This window comes from Passer montanus, unplaced genomic scaffold (assembly GCF_014805655.1).
Source record: "Passer montanus isolate IOZ18808 unplaced genomic scaffold, ASM1480565v1 scaffold11, whole genome shotgun sequence".
NCBI lineage: Eukaryota > Metazoa > Chordata > Aves > Passeriformes > Passeridae > Passer > Passer montanus.
This window is the reverse complement of record NW_024357613.1, coordinates 9,987,343-10,007,682: the sequence shown is the minus strand read 5'-3', so window position 1 is coordinate 10,007,682 and position 20,340 is coordinate 9,987,343.

Sequence of the window (20,340 nt, the reverse complement as noted above, 5' to 3'; positions counted from 1 at the left end):
AGAGGTTATTGCCATTGATCATGCTAACCCCAGCTCATCATGTCCTATTTGGCCTAGGCTTACAGGCAGCTCATGAGCTCTTCTGGTGCCTACCCCACTTGAGGAGCTAAATCTCATCCAAAGCCTCTGAAAATCTGATCTCAAATCCTGGACTAGCATCATGCTGAAACTTGAATTTAACTGAGCTTGTCCAGCATCTCACCAATCCCTACCACTTAATTTTTGTTTTTTCCCAAACCAGACAGGGACAAAACTGATGATAAACCAGTGTCCTCTTCTAGACTGAGGATAGAATGCAAACATGCAAAAGAGACTAAACCTTTTTGGGGGGGTGACTTCGGTGCTTAAGGAAATAGTTTTGTTCTGGACTTGGCATCACTGGGCTAACAGTTGAACTCTATGATTATAAAATCCTTTTCTAACCTAAATTATTTTATGATTATACAACAAAACAAGTTTTAAACTTAGCTTGTAACCCCAATTTTGTGACATTGAAGGACTGCTTAGCTGTTTTCTTATCTTTTCAAGCATTGGAGACACTTGGCCTTAGCAGACTGGTTAAACCAGTTCTTCAGACACTTGAGGGGAATGAGTCTCTGGAGAAAATTTCTTTGTTATTCATCTCTAGTCTTCATGGTTTGACTTTCTTCTCAGTATATTTTTTACCTCAAGGATATTTTTCTGTCAGTGTACATCATAAAAAAGGCTCAATAAAAACCCAGCAATTCCATGTATAAAAAAACCCCTCTAAATAATTTTTCCCTAACTTTTGCATGGTTCCTTGGTCTGTTCTCAGTGACTGTGTGCAGTACTAATTTTACTCAAATTGAAAAGTAACTGTATGTATACCTATAGATAAACACGTGTACAAGCATGCATGCACATAAACACATCCTTTTTAACACAAGCTACCATGCTCTAACCTGATTAAAACTGTAAGTGTATATAAGCTGTCTCTAAGCTGTGATAATAAATGAATATTCTTTTTAAGACTGCAAATTGCATAGCTTTGTGGCATAAAACAACTTTTAAGTCCTGAACTGATGTTAAATGTTTTAATGTTGTTGATAGGGGGGTGTGTCCATTGAACAGAATTGTCTGAAAGGGGTTAATTTGTAGAAAATCAAGACACACTGTAGTACAGATTCTCAAAGCATTGATTCTTTCTATCCAAACATGTGAAAATGTACTTGTGGGTTTGCACAAAATCAATTGGAGGCTGCTTTATGCACAACACATGATTCCCTATGATTGTTCTGATGAAATTGGTCACAGGATTATTGTGATTTATCCGCTTTTGCAGCAGCACAGTTTATAACCCCCATGCAGAAGGAAGACAAATAGAATGAAATGGTATAAGGTTTAAGTTTGCATTTTTATCCATTAAAGGATTCTCAGTATTCACTCTGATGTTGCCATATACCAAATTAAAATAGTAGCTCCCTGAAAAACCTTCTGGAAATTTGCCCCATTTTTTTATTTACATGTAGTCTGCTTTGATCATAAAATGCAAAATATTGCACTAGTTCTTATTTCAGCATCTCTCAGGCTTACCGTGTTTCATCACCAGCTCAGTACATAGTTGGTGGTGAGGGTTCTGTAGGTGATGAAGAAGGTTACCAAGAGCTGTATCCTATTCTCTTTCTTTACACTGTCTGAAGTCCCTTTGGGCTGTATGTTCTGCATGCAACCTAAAACTGCAGCCTGCTTTTCAGTGTAGTCAGTTATTTTTTGCTTTGTGATGAATGCTGGATGCTAACTGAATTAGGGACCCTTTACACAGCTACAATTCAAAGACTTTCTTTTCTGTTTTAATTATGGCATATTTTCCAAGAAATAATCTATTGAGCTATCTTGAACAAAGCATACTGGAAAATGAAAGGGGAAAATGTATTTTAGGATGCATTAAATAGCAGTGATGTAAATTATCTAAAGTAGCCATTTGGAAATATTCAGAAATGTAGAGTGGAATAGATATGTAAATTTTTGCTGAATGAGGACCTGTAATGATATAAAATGTGTTCAGAACTGTATAGGTTAATTCATGTAGATACAAACCTTACAAAAATAAAGCACCCATTCCTTATATCTCTGATGATACTCTTCTTGACCTCTAAGACCACTGCTTACTACTAATCTGATGCCATCTTGATTTTTAGTGTTCCCCTTTGAAATACTTAGATACATGAGCTGTAATAAGATTCAAATGGCCAGAAAGATGATTTTGCTACATGCAAAATTAAAAAAAAATAAAAATTAAGTGGTTCTTGCAAGAAACCCACTCTATGTGGGTTTTAAAACATGTTGACTGACCAAACAACATTAAAATTATTTTAAAATGTATTGGTAGTGCCTTTGCAGTCATTTGAAGAACAAACATGCAGGTGGTTGTTCTGAAGTAGTACATGAAGTCATTTTAAAATAACTTCCACTTCCACTGTTAAAATTAACAAAAATTCTAAAATAAATAGTAACTTATGATATTCTATGACACTGTAGTTCTTCACCAGTATTTTAGATTAGGATGTTCTCCAATAAATTGTATTTATTGTGACATGATCTCAGAGTATATGAACAGTTTTGGGGTTTTTATTCATCTGGAGCTAAGCTGGAAAATGTGATGGAGGTATGAATCAAGTTAATATGCCCCAGCCTCAAATGGACATTTCCCTGATACTAGCCATATGAGAGCTACTCTGAAGTAGTCCCTCTGCCACAGAAATTATGTGGGAAGGATCTTGAGTCTTTATCAACAACTATCTCATTCCCCAGACAGTGCACAAGTACTGACCCATGCCATTTACCAATGCAGATGATGCCTAACATGCACTTGCACTAGTGCGTTTTTTGGTCTAGGTGTTCTGAAATGTAATGATACCAGTTACAGTTCTGGTTCTAAGTCAGGGTTCATGTTGGAACCTTGGATGCTTAGAATTGTACTGAACCCACAGGTTCAGTACGAAGGTAAACCCCAAAATAGGTAAATTGAACAAAGTTAGAAGGTTCCATAGATACACACATGCTTATAGTGATAAGCATAGAATGCACAAACAATGCAACACATGAAAGTGAGTTCATCAATAATGGACTACATATTTAGAACATAGATTTATTAATAATAGATGCAGGAAGAGCAGAAGAGGAAAGAGCTATCTTTCTGAGAAAACAAGTTTTTGAAGCAACCTACCTGAGATTTCTGAAGAAATATGAGAGAACTACAAAACTAAAGCTTGAAATTAAAATGATATGCACTGTTTGACCAGTCAGACCAGCATGACAGGAAGATAACAGAAACCAAAAATGAAACCTGCTCAACCTCCTGTCCCAGGTCCAGCTGTTTAGAGACTGTAGTAAACATGATACACTTTTCATGTTTCTAATAATGTTCTTGAGCAGACTAATCATTGCTCTGAGAACATGTCAAATTACATGTGCTTAATAATTTTCATGGGAAGGATATAATGTGTGTAAGATTTGGACATTGTAACCAATAATAGAATGATCAGCATAACAGCATGACTGTGTGAGTCCTGGTAGAAAATAACAATTTTTGCAGGGCTTAATTGCATATGCATACATGGACATTCAAACACAGTCCTATTCTATAGTACATACAATCTAAAAATTATGATTGTTTCATTTGTTCTGTAAGACCAAGGAAGTATTAGGAGCCTTGATCAAATCTGAAAATAGTGTGAAGTTGGAACACAATTCACTGAAATGCTTAATAAACAGCCTGAATAATAGGTCAGAGAATGGCTGGTCTAAAAATTGTCTTTTTCATCAAAGCCTTAATGAAAATACTGAACTCAATTAGGTAAAGTTTTATTTTTGTGGAACCTCTATACTTATAGAAGTCACTATATATATAAAAATATAATTGCAGTCATCTCAAATTTGAGATTTATTTTCAGCATAATTTTGGCAATTCATCTAAAGCCATGAAGAGAATATTATATATAGAAATTGACTTATCCTACCTCTCTGAACTACTGAGATGTTTGGGAGTCCCTATTTTGAGACTATAAACTGGCTTAGAAAATTCTATATACTGGGTAAGTATTTTCAGAGGGATGAAGTTATTTGAGTTGAAAATCAATAAAAAGAATATAGTATCTCCAGAAAGCACACCACTTCATCCACAGATTTATATAAAACAGATGGCTTTTTTGTTTATACATTACTTTAGATTGCACACCTACCTTTTTCAGATATCAGTGGTGGGATCTACACAACCTTTCTAGACAGCAAAGACTGGCACCCTAGTTAGTCTCCTTAGACTTCCCTTCCACCCAGTAAAAGTGCTTTTAAGGTGCAGTCCATTTCATCCTACAGTTGTCTAAAACATTTCAGATATACTGTGCCCTAAACTACATATTTCCATTTATTTAAGGAGGTCAGGGACAATATTTATTGTGCTTGACTCTGTGTTGTGTAAGTTTCAAGTTAAGTGACATAGGTGAATGCCTTAAAATTCAATTATTGCAACCTAAATGTAAACAAAGAACTTAGTATTTTCGGTTAATGAATATTTGCTCATGCTCTCTTTGCTCAGATGGCATGTATGTAGGCAAGTAACTTCAAGGGGTCACTTGTACCATAAGATGCAATCCCCAGTAATAAGAAGCAAATTACTAGAAGCAAAATTTACTCCGTATTGCAAGAGGTTAAGCTTTCTCAGATCAGAGAGAGAAGAAATATTAAGAATGTTAATAGTGTTGCTTCAGTACCGCAATGCATAATCCACGTCTATAAGTATCTGAAAGGAAGATGCCAGGAGGATGTTTCCAGGCTCTTCTGTGATGCCAAGCAAGAGGCAATGTGCAGAAACTGAGGATGAGGAAATTCCACCTGAACATGGGGAAGAACTTATTTACTGTGCAGGTGACTGAGCACTGGAACAGATTGCTCAGAGAGGTTGTGGAATCTCCCTTACAGGAGATACTCAAGAACCATCTGCAGTGCTGTGTCAGGTGCTCTAGGATGACCCTGCTTGAGCAGGGTGGTGGGACCAGACGATCCACTGCTGTACCTTCCAACCTGATCCATTCTGTCATTCTGTGACTACATGATAAAACAATTGAACCACTGTGGTCCTCCATAATACGGATAACAGCAAAATCTGGTGCTTTAATGAAGCATTCAATACTGCACAGACAAAAGATTAAGTGCAATTTTTAGATGAAGAAATTGTTTCTCTGTGCTGCTTGTCAAGGTTTCTCAGAACTGCCATTCTAAGTAGAATATAGCTAAAAGGAGAGTGTTAATTGAAATAATAGCTTTCAATGCTTGAAAAACCCACAAATTCTACTGTTGTTTCAGGAAAGTAACATAAGAAACTATTTCTTTAAAAGGAAAGCAGAATTGATAAAAATAAATGAATGAAGAAAATGAATAAATATTTTATTTTATTTTTAGGAGAATTTCTTGATGATTCTCCTCTCTTTATAAAAGCTTCTGTTTCTCTTTGCTTCTGTGATCTGCCTTGTTAGCAGAACATATGGTGCCTATCTGACCTGTACATGCAGTCAGGCAGAATCCAGGCACAGAACTAGTCACTGCACACTGAAATGTTTCTGAAAATGATCATTTGATGTGACCATTTTTCTTCCAGGTCTCTGTTGCTGCTGTTAACAACCAATTTAGTAAAATGACCAAGGGTATATTGCTTTCTGTGTATTTATGTCTGCCCTTTAGTACACTATGTCCTAGGGCATGAAAGGGTGTCAAACTGCCAAGGACTACAATAGGTGCCCATTGCAGAAACACTGACATCTCCTTAACCCTTCCATGGCCTGTTCAAGTACACAAGGACTAAGACCTTGACCTTAATAGAGATAAAGATGCCATAATAACAAAAATAAATAAAAATAGTGGGCTTTTCACATTCTGTGATTTAAGCTCTTGCCCCTACTCAGATCAAAAAAGTCTGTTTGCTGTTAGAGTCTTAGTAATAAAAAATAAGTTTTGTATATCATATTATTTATATTTGTGGAAGAGAAAATGAAATATAAGTGAAGTTTTGAATTTTAAAAATTCACTGATTTTTCTTTTAAACATAGCTAAATTGTGGCTTTCACCTGTGCTTGTGAATAATTACTATTTTTAGCAATAACCAGATATGATTTGGAGATTAATTGCAAAGACTAAACACAATAAGATGATTAAAGGAGTTTCCTTGTTGCCTATAATTCAAGACCTACTTTAGGTCGTAAAATATTTTCTTGCTGTTCTTTTTCTGCAGTCCCTTGATGGCAGCTGTACCCTGGATTTCAGTGGGTTAGACTGTTGGCCCTAGTCCTATATTATAACAAAGAGATGTTTTCTAACTGAGAGAAGTCATGTTGGCATCTTTACTCTGTGCTCACAAAATGGTCACATTTCCTTTTTCCTAACACATTGAAGATGGGAAGACAAATCTTGTATTTATAGATGGCACACAAAATACTCTGCATCTTTTCTTGTGGTTCTGTTTTGATGGGAAAAGCCTTTTCTTAGGCCTTTGCGCAAAAAGGAAACCAGTATGTCTGTGTTCTGGCTCACTATTCAACTGTCTAATGCCATTCAAAAGTCCTGTCGTTTACAAAGGCAGAAAAAGGTTTGTGTATCTTGAAGCTGTTCATACCAATTCCTTTTTCATGGTATCTTTAATGTAATCTAAGTAGGAGTCCTTTCTTCTCCCTCCAAGAAGAGCTACTTGCATGTGCAGGTGACAGCACAGCAGCAACCACTGTTGGCGTAAACTCTAAGGATTCAAAAGACCTACCTCTGCTGATGAGTAAAGTCAGAGAGCTGCCAGTGGCTTCAGGTTTAGAGGCTTGATCCATTGCCCACTGAGTCCACAGAGATTTTTCCCAGTATATATCATAATTTGCTGCAAACACTTTAAATGAAGGTGAATTTTTTTTCTTATTTGTAGCATTAATAATACAGAAATAGATTTCAGTACTTTTTACCTCCTCTTCAGTCATGTTCCACTAAGCCAATGACCCATTTTTAACTAGAAATTTAAAAAAACCTACTGAGATAAAAGTGGTGTTATGAATAATCCTTTGGGAGTAAGAACACCCCTTTCGTTCTTTCCTTACCTCCTTTCTTTACTTCTTCCTACCACAGGCCCTTATAATGTAATTAAAGAAAAAAATTAGATCATCTTCGGGTCACCTACCTGTATGTTGTGTCATTTTTTATTTCAGATATGCACATGCCTCCTTCTGCCTTGGCATTCAAAATTTTTTTGCTGGTTTTGCTTTTGTGGTGATTATGTTTTTGTTTTTCCTTTGCTCTGCATAGTCTTAATTACATTATTTGGGCTTTTTGAAAAAGCATGCAAGAATAATGTCATTACTTTAGAGTGACTTTTCTCAATTAAATCAACAGTATCAGATAAAATAAGGGAAAATGATTGCAAGGCACTGGTCAAAGAGAATGAGCCTCTTTATGTTAAATAAAGTTTGAAAAAAACTTTTAAATTATCCTTCTTGTATTGTTTGTTGAGTGCAATCACAGATTATATTTGACCAAGCAAATAATAACATGATCCCAATTCCCCCCAAAATAAACAGAAAGTGGATATTTTCCACCTCTGTATCTCTAAATAATAAATGTCTTAAAGTTTGTACACAGTAAATAAATCAGTAGTTTAGGGCAGAGTTCAATTCTTCTTTCGCATAATTTTTATAGCTGCAATGACTTCAGTGAAATTTCTGTGGAGCTGAGATTCACTGATGAGAATTAAGCTTCTTGGTCTGATGCAATGAGTTTGAATTACAGCCATTTGACCGAGACAATTTCATTAGCGATTAAAAAGCATACAGAAAGCAGATATATGGGGCATGAGGGATAATAATGGGAAGTTTTGGAATGAATCCAAGGAGGAAAATGCTCTAACTTTACAAATTTTAAAGGTATTTTGGCTCTTTTTCCACCTTTCTGACAGCGGGTCTTTACCTGCATTCCCACTTGCGATGGAGCAAATATTTTATATGATCTTTGGTGGGCAGATAATGATCTGTTGAAACTGACCAGCTTTAAATGAAGAAGTTTAATTTGCATCACCCTATTAATCTGGTACCTCATGAGCCTAAGTGAATATAACATGGTTGAGGAAAGGAATGGTGGTGCAGGAGTAGAAATACGAGTCAGTGACTTATTCTATACTATTTAACTATACTATCTAAACTCTTTGTAAAACTATACAACCCTTCCAGCTCAATGAGAATGAACTTTGTTTTGGCACCTTCTGTTGGCAGTAGAGAAGGACTTCCCCTGACCCAGAGCCTGATTTACCCACGCTGATTTGCCTTCTCTAGGTTTGCATTGAGCAGGAGAAAAACCCAAAACATTTACCTTGCACCCAACAGAAAATTTATGGCTGTAGTCTGCAGTGCAAAGGGGCAGGTCCCCTCCTACACAGTAGCACAACACTCAGCCTTTCAGAAAGATTCCCAGCCTCACTTTTCTACTGAAAAACATCATCAGTGCTATGATGTGTGTCCACAATGTGCATCAGTGGGTTTTTGGGGTGAGCTTCTAAATAGAGAGAGTAGTGAACCCACCGTGATATGTCAAATTAGCAAGTATCCCAGGAGGTGAACAGAAAATGCACAGGTAATAATGAACAACATGTACCTTGTTTGTGTTTCTGACAACTGCAGTTTCAGTTTAATTATTCATATTAATACTTTGTTGGGTTACTGCTGTTGTTAACGTGCGCTTGCACATTTTATAAAAGTGATGACCTGGAAGAAGTACTCAGTCTGACAGGCAGGGCAGCAAGCTGGGCTGCTTTTAAAAAGAGAGGACAGAGAAGTGAAAGCAGAAACATCCTCCTTTGTTACCTCAGCATGGCAGTACTGTTCCTCCCCCGATCCCTGTGCAGATCAAGGACTTCAGTATGTAGCAAAAAAACCTTCCCACTACATAAAGTGCATACCCATGGAGCTAGTGTCATTGCTTAATCATTCTACATGTCAGAGAAAAATTGTTGCATGTGGAGATATTGTCAGTGACCTGTAGAGAGCCCATGCAGCTGGTCCTATTTTGTACTGTGGAACTGCAACCTCTATTTTTGCTTGTGTTGGGGCAGACTGTGACCTTAAGCAAAGGCACTTTGTTATGGTTTTACCTCCTTCCTAAACTGTCTGTGCTGATATTCCAGACAGATGTTTGCCTAACCTATTCTTAAAGACCTCCAGTAGTGGAGAATCCACAATATCCCCAGACAATCTATTTCATTGCTTCATTATCATTACTACCAGAAACTTTCCTAAATGGCATTTTTATAATAATTGCTTGTAGTTACTAGTAACTGATTTCTGGGATGCCAGATGTGTAAATAAAAGGGATTTTCCTTCATAAGTCCTCCATTTTCACTTTTCAGCAGATTTAAATAAACAGTCTATATTTGAGAAGAGGGTCATTCTAGATAATGTTTAACTCTCTGCACTAGCCAGGATTATTATATTCCATCAATTCAATGTCCTATGCAACTGAAACAATGCAGAATATCCAGAAATTTGCTGTGAAAATATTCAGAGAAATCTTGGTGGAAAACCTTCTGATACTAAATATATGAAAAAATTTCATACAGGTGTAAAAATATTTGCAGACCGTCAGCCTTTCCTTCATTTTGAGATAATAAAATGGAATTTAATTTTTCAATAAACAGAGTGCATCATCAAGTTTAAAGCTACTATTAAGAAAATCAGTGTTTTCAGTGTATTCTTGGAATTTTATCAAGGAAAATGGAATCAGAATACTCATTACTTTGCATGGATAAAAATGTACCCAAGTCCAAACTGAGCATAGAATGCTATTATTCTGATTAAGTAATATTTGTGTTTTGCATCAGTGTAATTACCTACAGGAGTAAAGTAGTAAGAGATCAAACCCACTAGAGATCTGTCCGAGGTGCACTTTCATTTGATGAAGTCCAGCTATGAAACCTTACGAATTTCTCCAGATGTGGAAAAAAAATTGCAAGACTAAGCTCGTGGGCATCCTTTAATTCTAAAACTTAATGGAGCCAGCATTGAATGTAGGCTGGTTAATTATGTTGATGCTTAATTTACAGGTTATCAAACCAGTCTAAAATATTTATGCAACAGAAAGGCACAGTATAGTAAAGAAAGCAAAATAGTTCAAACAAAAAATGAAGTAAGTTAATGAAATTACCATATCTAGACCTCTTATGCCATACCTGCAATGATATTCATATTCAAAAGGTCATACAAAGTCTATAATCTCTGCTTGAAAGCTGATCCTAAGAGCAGTGGGGTCCCTGTGGACAATGTGAAGTACAAATATATTCAGATTATACAGATTCTTAATTTCTGATATGACTAGTTATTATCAAGTAGTGTGCTTTGATCTCAAATATAGAATTAAGAAACAGGAATGAATAAAATCTCAAATTATTGCTGATCTTTATTCCTAATAGTAATTTTAAAGAGTAAAACAGTTTTAGGGTCAAGTCATCCCATCAAACGAATTTAATAATATTGCTATAGAAATGTAATCCCAAGGAGGGCTATAATACAGTAATGATTGCAACAAGTTACTAAGACAAAGAAAATTGCATATGTAGATATGTATGCTGGACAGAAAGGCTGAATGACCTGTCTCAGGGACCATAGGGGATGTATACTCCAACAGTGCAGCTGACATTTTTCTTCTGTGTTTCAAAAGTATCAGTTTTGCAAAATAATCTAAAAAGGGAATAAAAGAGTTTTGCAAAAGGAAGCCTAAGCAATTGAAAACCAAAATAGATAAAGAAAACATAGTAAAAGCTGAAATGTGCTGTATCATTCTGCAATTCATGCATTACCTTTCCAGCAGTACTTCAAATAACAGATTTCTTGACAATGGTGCAGGCCAATTAACTTTTCATGCTTCGTGACACAGTAAGTAGCTCCAGTGGTGTTACATGATTATTTTATGTAACATATTTAAGGTTTTTGAATGGTCTTGTACTGAAAGCTTGAGAATCCATGAAATAAATTTGCAGGATGAAAGGAAAGGCCTCTTTGCACAATTTTTTTTTTTCCCTTTTTAAGGGAAGGGAAGCTGCAAGGGGGATGAAAATGTCTCCACTCTTCTTGGATGAGAATTTTCCTTCTGGGTTAGTCATTGGTGACTGTATGTCCATTTCACCTGGCTCTGTAGCACCCCTGCCAAACTGTTCCTGATGCACCCTTGGACAAGCAGAACTCAGCTGACATTGTTTGCCCTTTCCTATGTATGCTGATTTTCTGTACCATAAGTATCTGGAGACAAGTATAGTATTTGCTGTTAGTTGACTACTTCTGGTTTAGTAATAGTCCATTTTATCATGTAAAATGCCAGAATTCTGATTTATATTATGACCTTCCTACTAAGCATTTCTGAGAGATTCAAAAATGTTATGTCACATAAACATACCAAATGAGTTAGTTTTCTTGCATTTTTCAGAAGAAGAGACACATGCAGAGATTAGGACCAGAAGTATAAAGAGGATTCACCCATTGTGGGTGTTTCAAGCTTGGCATAAATAAATGCTTGTCTGAAATAGAAACATTGGTAAGCATTTCTGATAACCTTGATCTTAGTGACTCCTTAAAAGGCCAGACAGTGATGCAGAGGAAGATCTCAGAATAGACTTAGGAAACCTGAACCCTCAATTCTGTGGTCTAACCACATGGAAAAGAACTATAGCACATAGAACAAAGTCAAACACCAAATCAATGTGACAGATCTGTACTTGTTCAAAGGAACGTTTATATTTGATCTGGGTTTAGCTTATCTATATATGTGGAGGCACAAAGAAAAGAAGATTGACAAACCTCGAAGTTAAAAGTAATAGCTTCTGATGCTCTTGATCACCTTCTGCATCAGAAACTCTCAAGAAATGTATGGTTGCACTGCTGCAGCATACTGCCAAGGTGACCATCTGTCAGTTAGCTTCCAGGGAATCTACAGAAATTCTCTCTTCTAAATCAAGATTATTATTTCATTTTTAAAACCGGAGAAGGAAGCTCTTTATAAACACTTTAATTTACCTGATGACTTTATGGGCTAAATTGTTAATAGGATAAGAATTCTCAGCAATAACTAAATAATGTCAATTCTCATCAGATACAAGCTCATGCAGATATTGAATGATGAGGGTAAAAGCTATAATGGAAACTTGAATCAAATTTATTAGCAGATGTTCAGTGGTGCAGAAGAATTATACATGAATAATAAAGCGGAATTCTAGCTGAGAGCTCTCGATTTCCCACTTTTCCCAGGAAGTACCTTTTAATGGAGGTCTTTTCCCAGAAGCTTTACATTGTGCTGAATTATAATTAAGCCATATTGAGAAAACATTCGAGTGACAATGATTTACAAATGATGAAATTATTTTGGGCTTAGCTTAGGGCTTTACTGACTAGAATGATTTCTCTGTTATGACCATATGTCTGTCAAGAAACTTGATTCATATGTGAAAACCATTGGGGTTTTTTAGACACTTAAAGAAAAAAGAAATTGAAGATGTTTTCTGCAGTTTTATTCTTATTTAGTAAACGAAGCATTTTACAGTTGTCAAAGATCAAGAAACAAAAGTTCATAACAAATATAAGTGCATGAACCTGCAAAACATTTACCATGCCTACTTGTCACAGGCAAGGACACTTTGTTTCATGACCTGTTTATCCATCTAGAAGTAATAACTAGTGGCATGGGCTGAAAAAGCAGGAAGACTCACACTTTCACCTTCCCTAAAGGTATCTCCATTGCCATGGTCCCCTTCCATGAAATTGAACAGTGATTTCTTTCTGTCTCTGAAACAAACTACACTTCATCAAAACAATCTTTATTTTGAGCAGCAACATGACACTGTACCCTTCTGGTCAGGGAGCTTAATTCATCACCCAAAAAGGTATCCTGAGAAGTGCATAAATGGATACTGATATCCTAAAGGCTAAGGGGCTGAGGATGACAGATGGGAATGAAGAATAATGAAAGGAAATCTAAAGATGTTGTTTCTTTCTTTGTGAAATTTTACGGTTGTTATCATAGGATATCTACAGGATCCAAGGTGACTCAATATCCTTGTATACGGAAAGATTTGAAGGTCACCTAATTTAGTAACCTAACATAGACATATCAAACTTAAAAGGTGAGGTTTTGACAGTTAAATGCCACTCTCCCTTTATTCTGTAAGGCATTGAACTTGATCCTGGCAAAGGGAAGGCAATGAGAAGGCAAAGGGAATATTGAGCTAAACCAAAACATTCATTTTTTTTGCAAGGTTTTTCTTCCTGATCTTCCAGCCCAGATGCCCATGCAACTGCCCAGTGCAGTATCAACAGCCAAGGTAAAAGAAAATTTATTCTTTTCTCTTTCCCATGCATTGCATCCGTTGTTAAGTCTACTGCTGAGAATAGGCACAGACACTGCACCTTGACTTTGTTGGTTGTAAATCCAGAAGTATGCTAAACATGCTAACAGTGCATTTAAAAAAGATACCCTTATACATTTTAGGGCCTGCTGTACCTGAAGCCTGATGGTGCTTGTTGGAGGGCACTTTTCTAAAGTGTCTCAATTGGATTCTAAACTTACCTTATTCCCCTTAAATTTGATTTATTACAGGGGCATCTCAGGGCAAATTAGTACAAATAATAATCTTTAATATCTCACCTGGTGATCTTTACCATTGACAGTGGATACTGACTGAAATATCAGATAAATTATTTAGACAAAATTTATACCAGATTATTTACATACTTTTAAATCCGCCTTCACAAGTGTTGCTGGAAGATTTGAGGAGGATGAGGGAACAGTTTTGCTCAAAGTGACCTTGTAGCTGGGAATTCTAAAAATGTTGATGTGGGAAAACTCTTATGCATACTGTTGTTCATCCTCTGCCTGTGTACCAGTTTGAAAACAAACTAGTGTGAGATTCCAAGTCAGAATTACAATTTAACAGGAAAATTAAGGTAAAGGCAGAAAACACTGGCTTAAACTGACAGAGTAAGGATACAACCTGAGATTCTGTTCATCAGGGGCATGGTAGCAGTCTGATTAAATGGTGGCTGAAGACCTCTTGAAGTGGTAGATGTGGTTCTCTTGAAGTGATGATCCTGTAGAAGGGTCTGGTCTTTCTCTGAAGGTCCAATGCTGGTTATGCAGCTCTTGTCCTCTGGGAATCCAGTGGATAAGGCTGTTCATGGTGTTCCAAACCTCACATTATATCCTCCCCCTCGGTGGAGCATCTCACGATGGTATGATATTATTTTAGCAGTCATGCAGTGAGAATCCATGGCCCATTAGCTGAAGATATCCCCTGGAGTTATCAGGGATGAGTGGTGAAGGAGATAAGGAACACTGCCCCACCTGTTTTTAACACCGTATGAAGGTGGTGATAGGATAAATACTTTTGGTTACATCTTGCATTCCTAAGAGAGCCTGTTTTGAGAAGTAGAATTCCTGTGGTGAGGTAGTGTACTCTCACAGACCTGCCCAAAGCTTTTTCCATAATGAGGCAGGCAGTGAGCCATACCTCACCCTCCTCCTACTGTGCACTAGGATAGGCTGAGCTGCGTGGAATCTGTGTCTCTTATGTCCAGTGTTGTTAGGGAGGCAATGAAATAAATCTACTCTTTGCGTTTCAGCTGTATTTTGATGGTTGCCCTTAGTTACTTGTGTGTGTGTTGATTCAGACAAGGCAATTTGCAGTATATAATTACACATTTTTTTTTAGCTTCCTTCGTAAAGATATATTCAAAACTCATAGCCTGTAACAGGCAACTTAACTGGAAAAGCTTATAACAAAGAAGTGCTGAAGAAAACTTTGTCTTCAGTATCTCATTTCTAGCTTTTACAAATGTGATAAGGTGGTCTGAAATGCATACATTACAAAATAGTGTTACACATTCCCAGTTTCTACTTTTATATATCTTTATGTTGCCATAGCACATATCTCTCGTTCAAACCCACTATCTTTTGGGAAATGTATGTGTGCAGATTCTTGACTCTCTCTTAGTAAAAGTCCTGCCTAACAGTAGATTCATATCAGAATATTGGAAATCACTACATTTCCAGTTAATTGGCAAAACCTAGTCTTTTTAATATCTGAATTCAGAGAACTGTAGAAAAAGAGTTCTGATAAGGACTTTGAATGCCTATCCTCTTGCCTTACAAAGACCAATTGTGTCTATAGGATTTGTCTGTGATAATTCTCAAAATTTAGGGCAGTATTGTTTGGTCTTGATTAAAGTGTATTCCCAACTGGAATACATGAGTCTTAAGATGAGGAAAGACTAAACAATACAGCTATGCATTAATCTAAAGAAAAACTTGGACCCTTAAAAATGTGATTTCTATTCCGGTGGTTATTTTTGATTTTACTTACTATTATCTGTTACTTAGCATCACACTGACATTTCACTACTATTTTATAGTTTTTATATATTTATTGCTTTGTACTTTTATTATGCTACATATCTTTGGGAGGCTGTTTTTCTTCTACATTGCTAACTATAGATATGCTATGTGCTGCAACTTTATTGATTTGGCTTTTGAAAAATACCTGCAATAAATATGCCTTAGTTTTAAAAAAAAGCTTCTTATTAGTTAAATTTTTAGTGAGTAGGCAATGAAATTGACTGCTCAGAATTGATGGGCAACAAATCCAACAGCAGGTAGATGGATTCATCAATTTCCTATTAAATGGAAAAGCAAAGCACATGGCTAAAGGTCAAAGTATGAATAGTAACATGGATAAGAGGCTGTAGTGATCACATTGAAGGAAAGCAGTTCCATATTCAGAATCATATTTAAGACTTGTAGAATTATTTCTGGCTGGTTTTAGTTATCTCTAAATTGCTTGTTGGGGTTCAGAAGCAGGTCTTATGCAGCAGAAGCTCTTCTAGTGGAACAGTCATTCTTAGAAAATGAAATTAATTTATTTTTCAATTAAATAAATAAATAAATAAAATTAAATTATATAAATAAATTTAATTTATTTAATTAAATAAATAAACAATGTCACCAGAGATTAAACAATACTTTTTATATGAAACATACATCTGGAAATGTTAGAAGCACCATTAAGTAAGCCAAAACTAGAAAGTCAATGGGCCTAAATAATCTGAAATTCTGTACAGCAATTTTCAGTGGTTGTGGTATCAGATTTGGACAGAACACACAACATGGAAACTGAAAAGTACAGTCCTGCTTACTTCCTCCATGAATTGGAGGTTTTGAATGGCAAGTCATGTTGCAAAAATAATGTGGATAGCTGGAATGGTACACCTTTAATGTAAATTTCCATTAAGCTCTCTTCTTGGAAGAGATCACAGATTCCATTTAGATCTCTTGTTTTTCTGCTGCTGCTCTAGTCATATAAAGTTTACTTGCTGTTGGTACAGTGTTGGGAAACTGGTTTACATCTTTAAGGTGTGGTTTGATACAACTGTCCTTAGCTGTCTAGAAATTAGGAATGGGTCATACAGCTGGGTATATAGTAATAGGTAGAGTATCCCACCTGACTTCCCCCAGTCTGCAATCTCTCTTACATCCTATGTAGTATATTTAAGCAGTATGCAAATTTCTGCAATAGAAAATTTAGGAGTCACAGTGGCATCTCACATTTTTTTGTTTAAGCCGCTAAATCCAATCCCTTCATGACCAGCCTAAACGAGGTGTTAAACTCTGTCATTGAAAGGAAGAATAGATACCTGCAAAATCAGTAAGTAAATTAATCATTCCTTGGAAATGCCATTGCCTCTGATTGACTACACAGAATAGACAATTTTTAGAAGGCTGAAGTAAAACAAGATGAATGTCTGTCCTGGAGACAAAGGCATTAATGAAGTAACATTTACAAATGGAGATGCATGATAAGGTGTTTGTTGCCCACAGAATATAGAGGTCTCTGTATTATCCTCTACATGAAGAACTACTACATTACTTTTTGCAATTTAAGGTTCTGTGTGACAAAAGTTTAGTATTTAACACTAAACTAAAAAGAAATTTCCAAGTAATTCTCTGAGAAGAGCAGAGTTTCAGTTTTTCATGCTGAAGAGTTGTGCATCTGAACTTCTAAACCTGGGGAGGGAATGTAATGTAATGTATTGTGTCTTCCGCTCCCTGAATAAGTGTTTTAATTATTAAATATTATGTAGTATTCAAAAACATTTTAAATGCAGTTACTCATTGGTCAGTTTGTCTGATTTTTTAAATTTTGTTTTAGGTTAAAAAACCTACTCCTCATTTGTCAGAGGCCCAATCTGATAATGTGTCATATCAGTATACCAGTTTAAAGGTGGGACTAAGCTTGACCCTTATACCTGGCCTCACCACTCCAGGAGAAGCCTGAGGACCTCTCTGTGAATTTCATGGAGGTTGCATAGCAGTGACTTTATTTTCTAGGATTACTTGTTCCCAGACTATTTTCTTGACAGGGCATAAGGGTACAGCCCCCTCTTTCAGATTGAAAATAATAGATTTAACTCTCCTTTTCCTCATTCCCCCAGTGCAGAACAGAGCAGCAGAGGAAGGAAGAACAGTAGCCAGTCTTGTGAAAATTAAATCAGTATTTAGCTAACACCTGTCTCCACTGAGAGAATATGATTAGTTCTCTGACAGAGCAGGAAAATGAAAATCAGAGCAACAGAAAAAAAAAATTATTGGAAGAGGATGAGGAAAACCTCTAAGCCTGTCTGATCCTTGGAAGGATCTTTAAGTTTGACCAGACTAAGTGAGGTTTTTGTCTCTATTTTAATGATGAAGAAAGCATAGGAGTGGAGATATTGCTGCAGAACTTCTCCTGAGGACCCAGACTCTGGTCTGGCTGGCAGCAAGGACATGGTGATAGCATGTCCTGTGTGGCGCTCAGCTGTAGAAGCACACCCCCAGAGACACAGGACTCTCCACATGCATTTGCATTTTTTCTGTGTTAGTTGCAGACAGGCGTCTCAAAACATCAGTCCTATCAGTTCCCCTCTTCACAGATTCCCCTAACCAACAGCTGTATTTTGAAAAAAAGATAAAAATTCGCATGTGAATAGATTGTCTTTGGAAGTATTTCCCCAAGCTAGGGATATCTGTCCCTTACATGTATTTCACAACCTTCTTTTCTTACTTGTCTGAGAAGCAGCCTTTTTGAGGCATTCTTCAATTATTTTCTCCTCTGTAATTTAACTAGTTCTACAAAATAACCCATCAAATCTCTTGCTAATGAAATAATAAACCTCATGCAGTTTGCAAATATATGCATTATATGTCAAAATTTAATTTATTTTCCCCCACATTTCAAAAAGTTTAGTGAAGCCAAAACTGATTTCTGTGCCTCTGTGGGCCATAGGGACTTTTCCCTAATTTGTATCTTCTTGGTACTGCAGAAATTGCTCTCAGTAGTCTGGAACATCAAATTTAAGTTAATAGCTCAAATATTGTAGACTTTAAACTTTTGAAACTATGAGTACAATGCGCATCCTCTCTAGGTATGTAATAGTAAAAATATAATTTGAAATTTGAACTTTGAAAGGTGTCCTTCTGTAGCAGGCACAAGGCCTGCACGGCCTCCTTGGCGGTCAGAGGCCTGAGCTAGGAAATACCAAAGTCAGCATGACTAAGGCTTTAGAAGCCCCTCTCTTCCGCCTTTCGGACCCTGTTATCTCCCTGTATATCCATAGGTCACTTTTCCCTTGACCCTTACTATTGGACAGTTTTCAAAACCCCTGTAGGGTATAAAAACCCCTAACTCTGCCCGGTTCGGGAGAGGAGAGCTGTCACTGGACCCTTCGCGGAGACCCCAATAAAAGAACCCTGCGGAACCCACACAGCGCTGCTCCCTCTCTCTCTGCGTCTGCTGCTGCGGGGGTACCGAGGGCACCAGGCACGCTGAAAGAGCTGAAATCACTAAAGAGCTGACTGCAAATCACTATAGCCTGCCTGGGTTGCCTGAGCCCCCCGCTGAGCTATCCTGGCCGGCCAGCATTCCCTGCTGGGCTTCTGTCCTGAGGGTAATAGCCGCCATATCCTTCTCCCATTCCCATCACAAGCTCAAAACAAAAAGGAAGATAATTAAAGGAAAATTGTTATTTATTAGGTTTCACTTTCTTAAGTTAGTTGGTCACCTTACAGAGAGGTTGAGCACTTATCAGTGAAATTGTGAAAGAGCTAACCTTTTCCAGAAGATGAACAATCAGTAGCTGTTTATGACGATAGTGAGGATTTTTCAAATCTTCTTTCAACATTTGATTGAAGATTAAATTATGATATCACAGTAGGACAGCAAGGAAAAACAACAAGCTAAGCCAAACTCTTTAGCCCAAGCAGGAAACACGCAGCCAGAACCATCTCCTTTCTGGGACCTCTCCAAAGGAACTGGCTCTGTCTATTAAGAATGAGTGGTAACATGTTGGATTGATGGAGTTTCTTTGTAATGGAGAGACATTTGGATGTTATAAATGACAGAATCTTACTTAAGTTCTTGCAGATTTTAGGACATAGTTCATGACTCAGGAAATTGTCTAAAGTTTGAAGGTTTCAATCTGAAATAATTTCTCTTCAGTGGAGCCAGCCAATGGACTGGCTGAAAGGCATCTGAACAGAGCAGACTGTGTGCAGATGTCTACATGTGAGGGAGAGCTTGGTTTAGTTGTCTGCAGATAGATATTTACTGTGCATTTAGACATTTGAGACTTCTACCTGGATTGAAAAGAACACATCTTCCATGAGTCACATCTTTGTCATCTCCAAATCTTGCAGTTAAGATCTTCTAGGCCTTCTCAAATAATACTGAATGCCACTGCTGTATTCATCTAAAATAAGTTCATGCTTTTAAAATTCCCTTTATAACCTAGGGAGGTTTAGCACCTACTAAACTTAGGGAGTGATTCAGCTAACCAGACAGGAACTGTCCAAACACAAATGCTGAGTAGCTTTTCAGATGACAGGTTTTATTCAGTATGTCTGCTCAGATTGGTGGATATCATCCAAGGACCAGTGAATTTCTATTGTAGCACAAGAGTTCACTCTCAAAAAACCTCAGATGGAAGTTGGAATCTTTGTAGGCTGGGGGAACTCAAAACAACTGAAGAGACTCTAGAATTTTATTTTTAGGCAGCTAAATTCCATCATAAAGGTGGCATTTAATTTCATTTTAGAGTGAGCTGAATTGCTTTCTCATCTCTGTTTTTTGACTGACTTTATCTCCACAATCTATATTTTGAGATAAGAATTTTGCATTATATTTAGCAGTTGTGTGGATTTGTAGGTATATGCCTTAATCAGGCTCTAAATCTGACTTCTCAACTTGGCTTAAACCTGGAGAAGTTAAGAAATGAATAGCAGCCTGAATAAAGTTTT